This window comes from Theropithecus gelada, chromosome 3, assembly GCF_003255815.1.
Source record: "Theropithecus gelada isolate Dixy chromosome 3, Tgel_1.0, whole genome shotgun sequence".
In the NCBI taxonomy this organism is placed as follows: Eukaryota; Metazoa; Chordata; class Mammalia; order Primates; family Cercopithecidae; genus Theropithecus; species Theropithecus gelada.
In genome coordinates, this window is record NC_037670.1 from 91,758,908 (window position 1) to 91,774,374 (window position 15,467).

At 35.7% G+C, this 15,467-nt stretch overlaps 1 long non-coding RNA gene across 1 annotated transcript in view; it reads right to left on the minus strand.

Annotated features, from left to right (window-relative positions):
* LOC112621013 overlaps positions 1-15,467 on the minus strand; it is a 143,671-nt gene that overhangs the window by 2,175 nt on the left and 126,029 nt on the right. The gene's annotated exons all lie outside the window — the stretch shown is intronic.

Genomic DNA, 15,467 nt, shown 5'->3' on the forward strand with positions numbered 1-15,467 from the left:
TTCTTATTAAAAAATTTAAAAACCTACTCATGAAAATTCTTAGCAATATCTGAGAATATAAGGAAAACTTCTTGATCTGGAATGCATTACTATTTACGAAAAAGGAAGAAAAGCCAATAGTACCATCATAATTAATGGGAAAATATTCAATTCTTTCCCTCTGTGTTCAGGAAAAGTATAAGTCTGGCTACTGCCCCCACTTCTGGTCAACATTTCATGAACTTAAATATATTGCTTTATAGAAAATTATGCCCAAACATAATGACTTAAAACAACAGCATTTTTACTATATATCATAATTATTTTTTACTATATATCATAATTCCTTACAGAATGAAAGTCTCAGAGTAGTTTCATTTTATTTTATTTTATTTTAAATTACGTAACCATTTATTAGTCAATTAGGCTACATATAGTTTTGCACCATAGCCAATAACAATTTTGTGCGTGATGTTTTGTCTGCATTTTCTATTTTTATTTTTTTATGTTTGAGTCATACAAAAGTGGAATTAGTAGGAGAAAGGGTATGAATACTTTATTTTTTATGTGGCAGTTCAGGGACCCAATAGGGCAAGGTAAAAGCTGCCAGTTCTAGTAATGCCTATCCCCAAAATTGGCCCGACTTCACCTTTGCCATGTTCTATTGGTCAATCAAGTATAAAGGCCATAAGTAGATCAAGGGAAGAAAGGCAGGAAGAAGAGAATTAGATTCAGTTTTTAATTGGTGGTTATCTTTCATTGTCCTGCCCACAGAAAGGAAGAAATAAATCTGTTATTAACTGAATTTGACATTATCATCTGTATAAAGTCCAAAAAAACTACAACCTATTGGAATCAGACAAGAAATTTGGCAAGGCCACTAGTAAAAGGACACTATACAAAAATCAATTGTATTCCTATAAATCAACCAAAAAACATAAAAGATAAAATACTAAAAATATCATCTACAAAAGAATAAAATATATAGAGTACTTGGTAGCAAAACATACTAAGGATATTCCACACTAAATACTGCAAAATATTATTGTGATAAATTAAAGAATATCTACATAAATGGAGGCATATGCCACGCTGATGAATTGGCATGAAGACTGAATCGTATAGAGATGTCAATTCTCCTCTGATGGATCTATAGTTTCACTGTAGTCCTAATCACTCTCCCAGCAGTATGTGTATGTGTTTGTGTGTTTGTATTTTGAAAAAGCTGATCCTAAAATGTATGCAACATGTAAAGGGTTAAGAATAGCAATTTTGAAGAATAACATAACTTTAGAACCTGAACTACCATATTTAATAGTGACTAACAGACAGGTATGAATGCAAGAATAGACAATAAACCAATGGGGAACAAATTAGAATTCAGAAACAGACCCAAACACATCATGACACCTGATGTTTGACAAAGCTGACACTGCAGTGCATTGGGGAAAAGATAACAATTATTTTTTTCAATAAATGGTGCTAGGTCAATTGGATATCCATTTGAAAACAAATAAGTGTTGAACTTTTATCTCACACAATCCACAAAATTCAATTCTAGTTGGATTGTAGATCTAAATGTGAAAGGTAAAAAAATAAAGCTTTTAGGAGAATACTTAGGATCATATGTCATGACCTTGAAATAGGCAAAGATTTCATAAACACCAGCCATAAAAGAAAAAAAGAGTAAGTTAGATTACATTAAAATTAAAAACTTCTGTTCATCTAAAGACACCATTATGGGAGAAAAAAAGCAAGCAACAGAGTGGGAGAAATTATTTGCACCACATATATCAGACAAAGGATTTTTACCCAGAATATAAAGTACTGCTGTGAAATGACAATCAAAAGCAAATAAGCCAACATGAACATGGATATAACTGAGTGGTATGAAACAAAAGATAACCAAGTACCCACAGGAAAACAGAGAAATGCAAATACAAACTGCAAGAAGACACCTCTACATGTTTACTAGAATGGCTAAACTTGAAATACAGGCAACAAAAAGGGCAGTAAGAATGCAAAGCAACCGAAAGTAACTTACACACATCTAATGGCATTGTAAATCAATGCAACCATGCTGATCAGCTATTTGGCAGTATCAACTAAACTGAAGGTATACAGGCATATCTTATTTTATTGTGCTTTGTTTTATTTCAATTCTCAGTTACTGCATTTTCTACAAATTGAAACCTTGTGACAATCCTGTATTGAGTAGATACATGGTGCCTTTTTTACAACATGTGCTCACTTCATGTCTCCCGGGTCACATCTTGTTAATTCTCACATTTCAAACTTTTTCGTTATTGTTATGTTTGTTACGGTGATCTGTGACCAGTGATCTTCAATGTTAGTATTATAATAATTTTGGGGTACCACAAACCATTCTCTTATGAGTCTGTAAACTTAATTGATGAATATTATGTGTGTTCTGACTGCTCCACTGACGAGTCATTCTCCCATCTTTCTGCCTCTACTTGGGCCTCCCTATTTCCTGAGACACAACAATAATGAAATTAAGCCAGTAATAACCCTACAGTGGCCTCTAAGTGTCCAAGTGAAAGAAAGAATTGTACATCTCTCACTTTAAATCAAAAGCTAAAAATTATTAAGCTTAGCAAGGGAGGTATGTCAAAAGTCAAGACAAACTGAAGGCTAGGCCTCTGGCGCCAAGTAGCCAAATTGTGAATGCAGATGAAAGGTTATTTTTTCCTTTCTTTAAAAAATTGTTTTAAAAATTGATATATCATAGTTGTACGTATTTTTAAGGCACGTGTGATATTTTGATACATGTATGTAATGTGTAAAAAATTCTTGAAGAAAATTAAAAGTGCCACTCCGGTGAAAGCACAAATGATAGAAAGCAATACAGCCTTATTCTGATATGGAGAAAGTTTGAGTCGAACCAGCCAGAGCATTATTTTAAGCTAAAGGCTAACCCAGAGCAAGATCCTAACTCTCTTCAATTCTACAAAGGCTGAGAGAGGTGAGAAAGTTGCAGAAAATAAGTTTGAAACTAGCATGAGCTGGTTCATGAGGTTTAAAGAAAGGCACCATCTCCATAACAAAAAAGTGCAAGGTGAAGTAGCAAGTGCTGATGTGGAAGCTGCAGCAAGTTATCCAGAAGATAAAGCTAAGATATTTGAAGAAGGTAGCTACACTAAACAACAGATTTTTAATGTAGACAAAATACCCCTCTTGGAAGAAGATGCCATCTGGGAGGATTTCATAGCTAGAGAGAAGTCAGAATGTGGCTTCAAAGCTTCAAAGGACAGGCTGACTCTTTAGTGAGGGGCTAATGTAACTGGTGACTTTAAATTGAAGCCAATGCTCATTTATCATTCCAAAAATCCTGGGGCCCTTAAGAACTATGCTAAATCTACTCTGTCTGTCCTCTATAAATGGAACAACAAAGCCTGGACGACAGCACATCGGTTTGCAGCATGGTTTACATAATATTTTAAGCCCACTGTTGAGACCTACTGCTCAGAAAAAAAGATTCCTTTGAAAACACTACTGCTCATTGACAATGCTCCTTCTCACCCAAGAGCTCTGATGAAGATGTACAAGGATATTCATATTGCTTTCATGCCTGTGAATACAGCGTATGTTCTGCATTTCAGGAGCCAAGGAGTAACTTGGGCTTATTATGTGAAAACTCCGTTTTGTAAGCTGCCGTAACGTGGTGATTCCTCTGATGGATCTGGGCAAAGTAAACTGAAAACCTGAAAAGGAGTCACCATTCTAGATGCCATTAAGAACATGAGTTAGGAAGGAGGTCAGAATATCAACATTCACAGGAGTTTGGAAGAAGTTGATTCCATCATGGATGAATTTGAGGGGTTTAAGACTTCAGCAGAGGAAGTCCCTGCAGATGTGGTGGAAATAGCAAGAAAACTGGAATGAGAAGTGGAGGCTGAAGTTGTGACTGAATTGCTTTAATTTCACAATAAAACTTGAAAGAATGAGCAGTTGCTTCTTATAAATGAGGAAAGACAGAGGTTTCTTGAGCTGGAATCTACTCCTGTAAGATGCTGTGAATGTTGTTGAAACGACAACGAAATATTTAGATTATTACATAAACTTGGTTGATTAAGTAGTAGCAGGGTTGGAGAGGATTGACTTCAATTTTGAAAGAAGTCCTACTGTAAGTCAAACGCTATTAAACACCATTACATGCTACAGGTAAACATTTCATGAAAAGGAAAAATCGATGTGGCAGACTTTAATGTTGTCTTATTTTAAAAAATTGCCCCAGCCACCCCAACCATCAGCAACTACCACTTAATCTGTCAGCAGCCATCAACATTTAGGCAAGATCCTTCATCAGCAAAAAGCTCATGACCTGCTGAAGGCTCAGATGATCATTAGCATTTTTTAGTAATAAAATATTTTTAAATTAAGGTATGTATTTTTTTTTAGACAATGCTATGGCATACTTAATAGACAACAGTATAGTGTAAACAACATGTACTGGGAAATTAAAAAATTTGTGTGACTCACTTTATTGTGAGCTTCACTTTATTGTGGTGGTCTGGAACCAAACCCTCAGTATCTCCAAGGTATGCCTGTATATTCCTGTAAAAGCATAACTAACATTTCGTCCTGCTAATATAATGAATAAACAATATGTATCACATGACACAGAGAAAACAAAATACTTTTCACCCAGAGATACAGCAGGAATAATAGGCACACCTGTGTAGTTCTGGGCCTCAAAATAAATGAAACCTTGAACATTTCCTGGAGCCCTTGCCTGCCCTGTAAAAATAGCTTTATTGCTGATTTTGTGATGCTGATATCTGAAGATAGACCATGATCTTCGCAGACAAAATAATCATATAGAAATGTTGCTCTTTTCCCACCATGAATTGATGAATCAACTAATGTAAACTTGCTGATTTTTTCAAACAGTTTGCTCATTTTAAAATTTTTTTTTTTTTGAGCTTTCTGGAATCTGAGTCCTTTGCGCTACTTTGCAAATAAACTTTTCTTCTTCAAGTCTGCAAGTCTTCTTTTGACAATCTTAAAACACACTAATCAGTTCCTAGTTCTACAACCAACACTACAAGCGTAAGTTTAACAGACATGTATAAGACTGTTCACAGCAAAACATGAATAAATTCATGTGGTACAGAATGAATAGAGTAGACTAAATAAATGAATTGTAGTTTATTTGTTCAATGAAATACTATCCCACATAAGAATGAGCATGACATGTTGTGAGGAACAGCTCAGCACACATAAGGTTGACTCAGTGTCAGTCCTGCTTGTGTGGAAAACAGAAGCCATGTATGTGAAAGAAAAAGTTTCTTTCTGAACAAGTTCCTTAGAATCCTGAGTGACTCCAAAAATCCAGAAAGACTTTGGTCAGGGATGATGTGAAAGGGTGGGAGTGGGGGTTAGTAGTGGTTGAAATGGTTGGAAGAAAGAGAGTTACATTTTAATACAAATAAAAGAGACTTAAGCTTGTAGAGAGAGGAAGGCAAAGGAGAATCAGCATGTCCAGGCATGGTTTTAGCCTTGCCAAGGCTGATGAGCAATAAATCTTCAGCTACTTACTTGTCTCTTCTAATCCGGCCCACGATTAAATTGATTAGCTTAATACATCTCCTAAACATTTCATGAATGTAATGTCCTTCAATGATAAGTATGAATATAACTGAAGCAGGTTATACAACTGCAGATTTATCTAGTTAGAGCTTCTTAACCATAATATGCAAGTGCATGAATCATCAAATGCCATTCAATATTTGATGATCCAGCTCCTATATATGCAGGCACTAGAAACACAGAATAAAACATAAGATTTGGGCCGGGCACAGTGGCTAACATCTGTGATCCCAGCACTTTGGGAGGCTGAGACAGGCAGATCACGAGGTCAAGAGATCAAGACCATCCTGGCCAATATGGCGAAACTCCATCTCTAGTAAAAATACAAAAATTAGCTGGGCGTGGTGGTGCCTGTAGTCCCAGTTACTCAGGAGTCTGAGGCAGGATAATCACTGGAACCCAGGAGGCAGAGGTTGCAGTGAGCCAAGATCGCGCCACTGTACTCCAGCCTGGCGATAGAGTGAGACTGTCTCAAAAAAACAAAAACAAACAAAAAACCCATAAGACTTGGTTCCTTTACTCAAAAGAGCTAAAAACATACAACAAGAGATAAAGTTACCACATATGAAACCAGTGAGTGGGTGTAAAAATTACATTTCAGTGTCTATACCTTGTGTTAAGGGCTAGTACTCAAATGTCCAGCAGGGGATCTCAGCTGAGATAAGAGCCCATGAGGTGCAGCACCAGGAAGCATCTGTGATAATTTTGTAACAACATCACTGGAACTGCATACATCTTTATGCTACAGTAATATTTAGACCACCTGTGGTATTAAATGTAAGGTTTTACTTAGGTGTGGGACTAATCATTATTTTCCAACATACCTAAGTGGGATACGAGCTCAATGATCTTGAGCAAGAAAACCTCTGGATAATTCTAGATTTGGAATTCATCTTGACCAAGTCACTCTGGCAGCTTTTATATGAAATGAAAGGTCAGTAACACTTAGGATCCCTGGCAACCTTGCTATGGGGAGTCCTTCACTGATTGTAACACAGAAAGAAATTGTGTCCACGTTCTCACTTTAAAAGGGACCACTGAGTTAGCACAAGCCATTAAAATCAAGATGGTGCCAGAAGTATTGAATTTCCAGCTCAAAACCAACACAGCAACAGCCAGACGTGAAGTCCAGCTTTGAGATGGGCACCTGGGTTTTCTCTTGGCAGTAGCAAAGATTATAAGGATTCACAAGCATTTGTAAAGGCCCCTGGAGGGTTTCAGAAATGTTTGGGAAGATTCACCATGAGAAAAATCTAGGTTCTCTTTCAGTGCAGGGCTTGGAAGCATTCATCTAAGTGTCACTATATACATTCACTCAACAAACAATTTATTGAGAATCTGTTCCCATACCTGGCAGGATTCTAGTCTTTGGGGATATAACAGTGAATAATATAGATAAGGAGCCTACTTTCAGAGAGATTATATTCTAGTGAAGAGAGAGGGAATGTATAAACTTGAAAACAAATACAAAGGTTACAGAAAATATTAATACTTCTGAAGAAAAGTTAAATGGTAATGACATGAGGAGTGCCTGGGTTAGGGTGAGTCCTTTAGTCAGGGCTGCTGGCCAGACCACTCTGTGAATCTAAATGGTGAGAAGCAGGCAGCAGCATGAAGATAAGTGAAGAAAGAACACCACAGCTTCAAGAAGCCTTGGACATGTTGGTTACAGTAGCATTTACTTGGGGGAATTTACTTGACTCCTTGAGTTTATAGACAACTGTCATAAAGGTTCCTGGGGAAGTCCTATAGTCTTTGATGTATGCTAATGGATGCACTGGAATGGCAGGAGAAAGACAATTAGAGAAATTACACAGAGTCAGCATTGCTCTTGCACTGATGGCATATCTGAAGACAGCCTATCCAAAGACCTCCACAGGTCTCCCAAGCTTTACCTCCACAGGCACATGCAGAGCTAAATTAATCACTGAATCTCTGCAGCTCCAAAAGTATATTAATATTCCTTTACCAATGCCCTCACATTGAATGTTACTACAGAGGCTTCATGTTTTAGTGAAAAGATGTGAAATTTTGAAGTTTGAAGACTTGAGTTCAGGTCTGGATTCTACCTGATGAAACTGAGTAAACTTAGACAAGCTACATAATCATTCTGGTCTCAGGCACTTTATCTGTAAGTCAGAATGATGATACTAAGATCACGGAGTTATCGCAGTGATGACATGAGATCAATATTTATAAAAAATTGTTGTTCATTCCAAAACATAATGCTAATATTTGCGTTCAGAATGTATTTAACCTGAGCCAAATCCAATCGCAAGGTGAATTGACTATCCTCTTAAATATCTGCTACACAACAGATATATCCTTTATATCTCTCTTTCCTTAGGAATTGACAACCAAGAAGAGCTGACTGGTATCTCCAGATGAAGTAGCTGACTCTAGCCTCTCTCCAAAAGGACAAGTGAACTCTCAGCTTCTCGCTGGGTTTATCCAGTGCGTCATGTGTAAGTTCAGGGCATGAATCCATTCAGCCTAAAGCAATTCACGTTAGAAATATTTGAGCCACACCTCTGTTCATTCACCTTAGCTTCCGACAGAGCCTGTGGCCATTCCTGACTCATACTTCAATGTGTTCAAATGAGAGGGAGGAGGACTACAGTAGAATGTTACCTGTGACAGTGGCCAAGGACCACAGCAATTCAGATCTACTCACTGATAAATAGTAACAGTAATAGTACAGTAATAAATAGTAACAGATAATAGAATACTTTTCTGATCTTCCTCTATGGTTTCTTTTTTCTTTTTTAAAAAATATTTGAGTTAAATCTTTCCAAAAAAATAAATCACAGGGCTACCCACCTCCGAAAGCAAGGTGCACCTAGACAGTGCAGTCTTGTAATGAACGCTTCCCTTTTTAGTATGAAGCAATTGAAATGCAAAAAAAAGGAACGTCCACAGAAGACTTAACCCAAGTATGAGAGGAAGCTGTGATTTCTAGGCCACATGTGGCTTGCCTGGCTTTTCAATAAGACTCATGATTTACTTTTATTTTAATTTGCAAGGATTTTTAATTAGATATATTTATTAAATTTTTTAAATACTTTTAAATGGATACATAATAATTATACATATTTATGGAGTACATATGATATTTTGATACATGCATACAATGTGTAATGATCAAATCAGGATATTTAGTATATCCGTCACCTTAAATATTAAGCATTTCTTCTTGATGGGCACATTTTAAATCTTCTAGACATTTTGAAATATGCAATAAATTATTTTCAACTATAGTCACTCTACTGTGCTATTAAACACTAGAAGTTATTTCTGCCATCTAACTCTGTGAGTTACCCATGAACCAATCTCTCTTCATCCTCCCCCTCAACCCTTCCCACCTTCTGGTATCTATCATTCTATTCTCTGTCTCTATGAGATCAAGCTTTTCAGCTCCCACACGTGAGCGAGAACTTGCGGTATTTGTCTTTCTGTGGCTGGCTTACTTCACTCAACGTAATGACCTCCATTTCCATCCATGTCACTGCAAATGACAGGATTTCAATATTTTTCATAGCTCAGTAGTATTCCAAAGTGTATATATATACCACATTTTCTTTATGCATTGACAGAAATTTTGGTTGATTCCATATCTTAGATATTGTGAATACTATTGCAATAAACATGGGGTGCAGGTATTTCCCATACTGATTTGTTTTTCCTTTGGATAAATATGCAGTAGTGAGATTGCTCAATCATATTGTAGTTCTATTTGTAGTTATTTTGAGAATCTCCATACTGTTTTCCATAATGTCTGTACTAACTGACATTCCCACGAACAGTGTATAAGAGTTTCCTTTTCTTCATATCCTTACCAACATTTGTTCTTTTTGATCTTTTGATTGTAGCCATTCTCAGGTGAGATGATATCTCATTGTAGATTTGATTTGCATTTTCTGGATGATTAATGATGTTGAGTATTTTTTCGTATACCTGTTAGTCATTTGTATGTCTTCTTTTGAGAGGTGTCTATTCAGGGATTTTGCCAATTTTAAAATCAGGTAATTATTATTACCATTATTATTGCTATTGGGTTGTTTGAGTTCCTCTTATATTTTGGGTATTAGTGCTTTGTCAGAAGAATAGTTTGCAAATATTTTCTCCCATTCTACAGGTTGTCACTTCGCTCTGATGATTATTGTTTCCTTTGCCACACAGAAGGCTTTCAGTGTAATGTAGTATCACTTGTCAATTTCTGTTTGTGTTGCCTGTGCTTTTGAAGTCTTAGCCATAAAATCTTTGCCTAGACAAATGTGCTGAAATATCTCCCCTATGTTTTATTCTAATAAAATAAAGTTTCATAGTTTCAGCTCTTATGTTTCAGTCTTTAATCCATTTTGAATTGATTATTTTATATGATGACAGATAAGGGTCTAGTTTCATTCTTCTGCATATGGATATCCAGTACCATTTTCCCAGCACCATTTATTGAAGACACCGGCTCTTTCCCAATGTATGTTCTTGGCAACTTTGTCAAAATCAGTCAGCTGTAAATACATGGATTTATTTCTAGGTTTTCTATGCTGTTCCACTGGTCTGTGTGTCTGTTTTTATACCAACACCATGCTGTCTTGGTTACTATATTTTTGTAATATATTGTGAAGTTAGGTAGTGTGATGCCTCCAGCTTTGATCTCTTTGCTCAGTATTGCTTTGGTTTTTCGGAGTATTTTGTGTTTTCATGCAAATTTTAGAATTATTTTTTTCTATTTATGTGAAGAATGTCATTGGAATTTTGACAGAAATTGAATGTGTACATTGCTTTGCGTAGTATGGTCATTTTGATCATAATAATTCTTCTGTTCTATGGGTATGGGATGCTTTTCCATTTGTTTGTGTCCTTTTCAATTTCTTTGAGACAGAGTCTTGCTCTGCTGCCTAGGCTGGAGTGCAGTGGCACAAACACAGTTTACTGTAGGCTCAACCTATTGGGCCCAAAGTGGGCCCAGCCTTCTGAGTAGCTGGGACTACAGGCACGCACCACCACACCTGGCTCCTTTTTTTTGTTTTTTTATAAAGATGGGATCTTGCTATATTGCCCAGGCTGGTCCCAAACTCCTGGCCTCCAACAGTCCTCCTACCTTAGCCTCCAAAAGTTCTGGGATTACAGGCATCAGCCATTACACCTGGCCAGTCTTCAGTGTCTTTTATCAATGTTTTTCCTGTTTAGGGCTTTCACCCTGTACATATCCATTGGTTAAATTTATTCCTAAGTATATATATTTTTTTGGTTTGGCAGCAATTGTAAATTGGATTATGTTCTTGATTTCTTTTTCAGCTGGTTTACTATTAGTATGTGAAAACACTACTGATTTTTATATGCTGATTTTATATCCTGCAAAATTACTGAATTTGCTTATCAACATTACTGAATTTGCTTTAGAGGTTTTGGGTGGAGTCTTTAGGTTTTTCTATATATAAGATTATGTTATCTACAAAGAAGGACAATTTGACTTTCTCTTTTCCAATTGGGATGCCTTTAATGTTTTTTCTATTGTCTGATTATTCTGGGTTAGACTTCTAGTACTACGTTGAATAAGAGTGGTAAAAGTAGTCATCCTTGTTTTGTTTCAGTTCTTGGAGGAAAGGCTTTCAGCTTCTCCTCATTAAGCATAATGTTAGTGGTGGGTTTGTCATATATGGCCTTTATTATATTGAGTTATGTTTCTTGTATGTCTAATTTGTTAAGAGTTTTTATCATGAAAAGAAGTTGAATTTATCAACTGCTTTTTCTGCATCTATGGAGATGATCATGTGGTGTATTATTCTGTTTCTGCATTGCTCTAAAGAAATATCTGAGGCAAGGTAATTTATAAAGAAAAGAGTTTTAATTGGCTTATGATTCTGCAGGCTATACAGGAAGCATGGCACCAGCATCTGCTCACCTTCTGGTGTGGCCTGAGGGAGCTTTCACTCACGGCAAAAGGTGGAGCAGAAGTAGTGTGTCACATGACAAGAGTGTGAGCAAGAGAGAGAGAAGGAAGAGGTCTCAGACTCTTCAACAACCAGACCTTGAGTGAACTGAGTGAGAATTCACTTATCACCACAGGGGTGGTGCTAAAGGGTGGTACTAACCCATTCATGAAGGATCTACCCTCATGATCCAATTACCTTCCACCATGTGATTCCCAATGTTGGAGGGAATCACATTTCAACATGAGATTTGAAGCGGACAAATATCCAAACCATAACATATGTTTATGTCATTCATTCCTTTGATGTTATTTATCACATTTATTGATTTGTGTATGTTGAACCATCCTTGCATCTCTGGAATGAATCCCACTTGATCATGATGTAATATCTTTCTGATATGCTGTTGCATTTGGTTTATTAGTATTTTGTTGAGGATTTTTGCATCTATGTTCATTAGGTATATTGGCTTTTAGTTTTCTTTTTGTGTGTGTGTGTCCTCTAATTTTGGTATCAGCATAATGCTGGCCTCATAGAATGGAAACCAAAAGGAGGCAGCAGTATATAAGTTATATAAGGCAAAAAACATAAATAGGGACAAAGAAGGTCATTATATAATAAGAAAGGAATCAATTCAGCAAGAGGATATAACAATTCTAAGTGTATATGCATATAATACCAGAACACCCAGATACATAAAGCAAATATTATTACAGCTAAGGAGAGAGATAGATTTCAATACATTAATAGCTGAGTTCTTCAACACTCCAACATTCCCTTTTTTTCACTTTTTTGGAAATTGCTTGAGAATAATTAGTATCAGTTCTTCTTTATAAGTTTGGTAAAATTCAGCAGTAAAGCCATCCAGTCTTGGACTTTTCTTTCTTGGGAGACTTTTTATAACTGATTCAATCTTACTACTCATTATTGTTCTGTTCACGTTTTCTGTTTCTTTCTGGTTCAATCTTGGTAGGTTGTATGTGTTCAATAATTTATCTATTTTCTCTAGACTTTCCAATTTTTTAGTGTATAGTTCTTCATAATTGTCTCTAATGATCATTTGTATTTCTGTGATATCAGTTGTAATATCTCTTTTTCATTTCTGATTTTATTAATTTGTGTCTTCTCTTTTTCTTGGTTAGTCTAGTAATATCATCTTTAAAAAAAACACAACTTTTTGTTTCACTGACTCTTTGTAATTTTCTTAGTCTCTATTTTGTTAATTTCTGCTCCAATTTTTATTATTATTTTCCTACTATTAATTCTGGGTTTGTTTTTTTCTTGTTTTTCTAGTTCCTTGAGAAGCATTGTTAGGTTGTTTATCTGAAACTTTTCCAGGTAGGTGCTTATTGTTATAAACTTCCTACTTTCGCTGTATCTTATGGGTTTTGTATATTGTGTTTTCATTTTTATTTGTTTTAAGATGTTTTTAAATTTCCTTCTTAATTTCTTCATTGACCCAATGGTCATTCAAGAGCCTGTTGTTTAATTTCCATGTACTTGTTCAGTTTCTAAAGCTTGTCATTACTGACTTTTAGTTTTATTCCAATGTGGTCTGAGGAGATACTTAACAAATTTCAAATTTTAAATAAATTTTGATATTTGTTTTATGACCTAATATATGGTCTATTATGGAGAATGTTCCATGGGATGATGAGAAGAATGTATAGTCTGCAACTAACTGTTAGATGAAATGTTCTGTAAATGTCTGTTAGGTCCATTTGGTCTGTAGTGCATATTAAATCATTGTTTCTTTGTTGATTTTCTGTCTTGATGATTTTCCAGTGCTAAAAGTGGAGTGTTGAAGAACCCAGCTATTATTGCATTGCAGTCTATCTCCTTAGCTGTAATAATATTTGCTTTATGTATCTGGGTGCTCTGGTATTGTATGCATATACACTTAGAATTGTTATATCCTCTTGCTGAATTGATCCCTTTCTTATTATATAATGACCTTCTTTGTCCCTATTTATGTTTTTTGATATAAGTATAACTTATATACTGCTGCCTGTTTTTGGTTTCCATCTGCATAAAATATATTTTTCAGCCCTTCACTTTTAGTCTATATGTGTCTTTACAGGTGAAGTGAGTTTCTTCTAGGCAGCAAATACTTGAGTCGTTCTTTTGCTCCATTCAGCCAGTCTGTATCTTGCAATTTGGGAATTTAAACCATTTACATTCAAGGTTGTATTTGATAGGTAAGGACTTACTGCTGTCATTTGGTTAATTGTTCTCTGATTGTTTTGTATAACCTTTGTTTCTTTCTTTCTCTTTTATTGTTTACCTTTGCAATTTGGAGGGGGTTTTTACAGTGGCAACTTTTGCCTTTTTCTCTTTTGTGTAACTATCATACCAGGGAGTTTTATACTTTGTGTTTTTGTGATAGTAGATATTGTTCTTTCACTTCCAGATGTAGGATTCCCTTAAGCATTTCAAGTAGGGCTGGTCTAATGGTGATGAATTCTCTCAGTTTTTGCTTGTCTGGTAAATACTTCATTTCTCCTTCATTTTTAAAGGACAACTTTTCTAGGTATAGTATTCTTGGCAGGCAGATTTTTTCTTTTTTTAGGACTTTGAATATATTCTCTTATTCTCTCCTGGCTGGTAAAATTTCCACTGAGAAATCCACTGTTAGTCTGATGGGAATTCCCTTATATATAACTTGATGTTTTTCCCTTGCTGCTTTTAGAATTCTCTCTTTGTCTTTGACTTTTGACAGTTTGACTATAATGTGCCTTGGAGAAGACGTTTTGAGTTGAATCTATTTGGGGATCTTTTGGCTTCCTATATCTGAATGTCTATCTCCTTCCAAGACTTTGGAAGTTTTCAGTTATTGTTTCATTAAATAGATTTCCTATGTCCTTGCCTATCTTTTCTCCTTCTGGAATTCTCAAATTTCAAATATTTGGTTGCTTTTTTGGTTTCTCTTTTGTCATGTAGGTTTTCTTCTTCCTCATTTCCTTCCTTCCTTCCTTCCTTCCTTCCTTTCTTTCTTTCTTTCTCTTTCTTTCTTTCTTTCTTCCTTTTTCTCCTTCCTTCCTTTCTCTCTCTTTCTTTCTTTTTCTCCTTCCTTCCTTTCTCTCTCTCTTTCTTTCTTTTTCTTTCTTCCTTTCTTCCTTCCTTCCTTCCTTCCTTCCTTTTTCTCCTTCCTTCCTTTCTCTCTCTCTTTCTTTCTTTCCTTTTTCTTCTTTCCTTCTCTCTTTCTTGTATCACTGGATTATTTCAAAAGACCTGTCTTCAAGTTCAGAAATGCTTTCATCTGATCTAGTCTATTGTTGTAGCTCTCCATTGTATTTTTTGTTTCATTCAATGAAGTCTTTAGTTCTGTATTTTTTGTTTGCTTCTTTATCTCTCTTTTTGTTAAACTTCTCATTGATATACTGAATTGTTTTCCTGATTTATTCGTATTGTTTATCTGTGTTCTCTTGTATTTCACTGAATTTCTTCAATATCATTACTTTGAATTCTTTTTCAGATAATTCAAAGATTTTATTTAAATTGAGATATGTTACTACATAATCATTGTGCTTCTTTGGAGGTGTCATGTCTGCTTTTTCATGTTTCTTATATTTTGCTGATATTACATTGATATCTCCACATCTGATGTAACAGTCACCTCTTCCAATTTAATGATTTGGCTTTAGTAGGAAAAGATTTTCTCCTACTAAAGTAGATGTACTATCATGTTGGTTGGGTAGGGTGCTTGGCTTTGATTCTGGGTGGGTACAATAGTATGATCTCTGTATGATTTCTTTGGCTGTTAATCAGCATCAGTGGTGTCTGTGTGTTCCTTAGTGATGTAGGCTGCTCTTGTTATTGGAGGCTGTGATGAGGCTTTGCTTGGGATGGAAACACCAGGCAGGCTGATCCTCAGGCACCTGTGGTGGACCAGATATGCCAGTTCTCAGGCCCCAGAATGACATATGCAGGCACCGGAAGAAG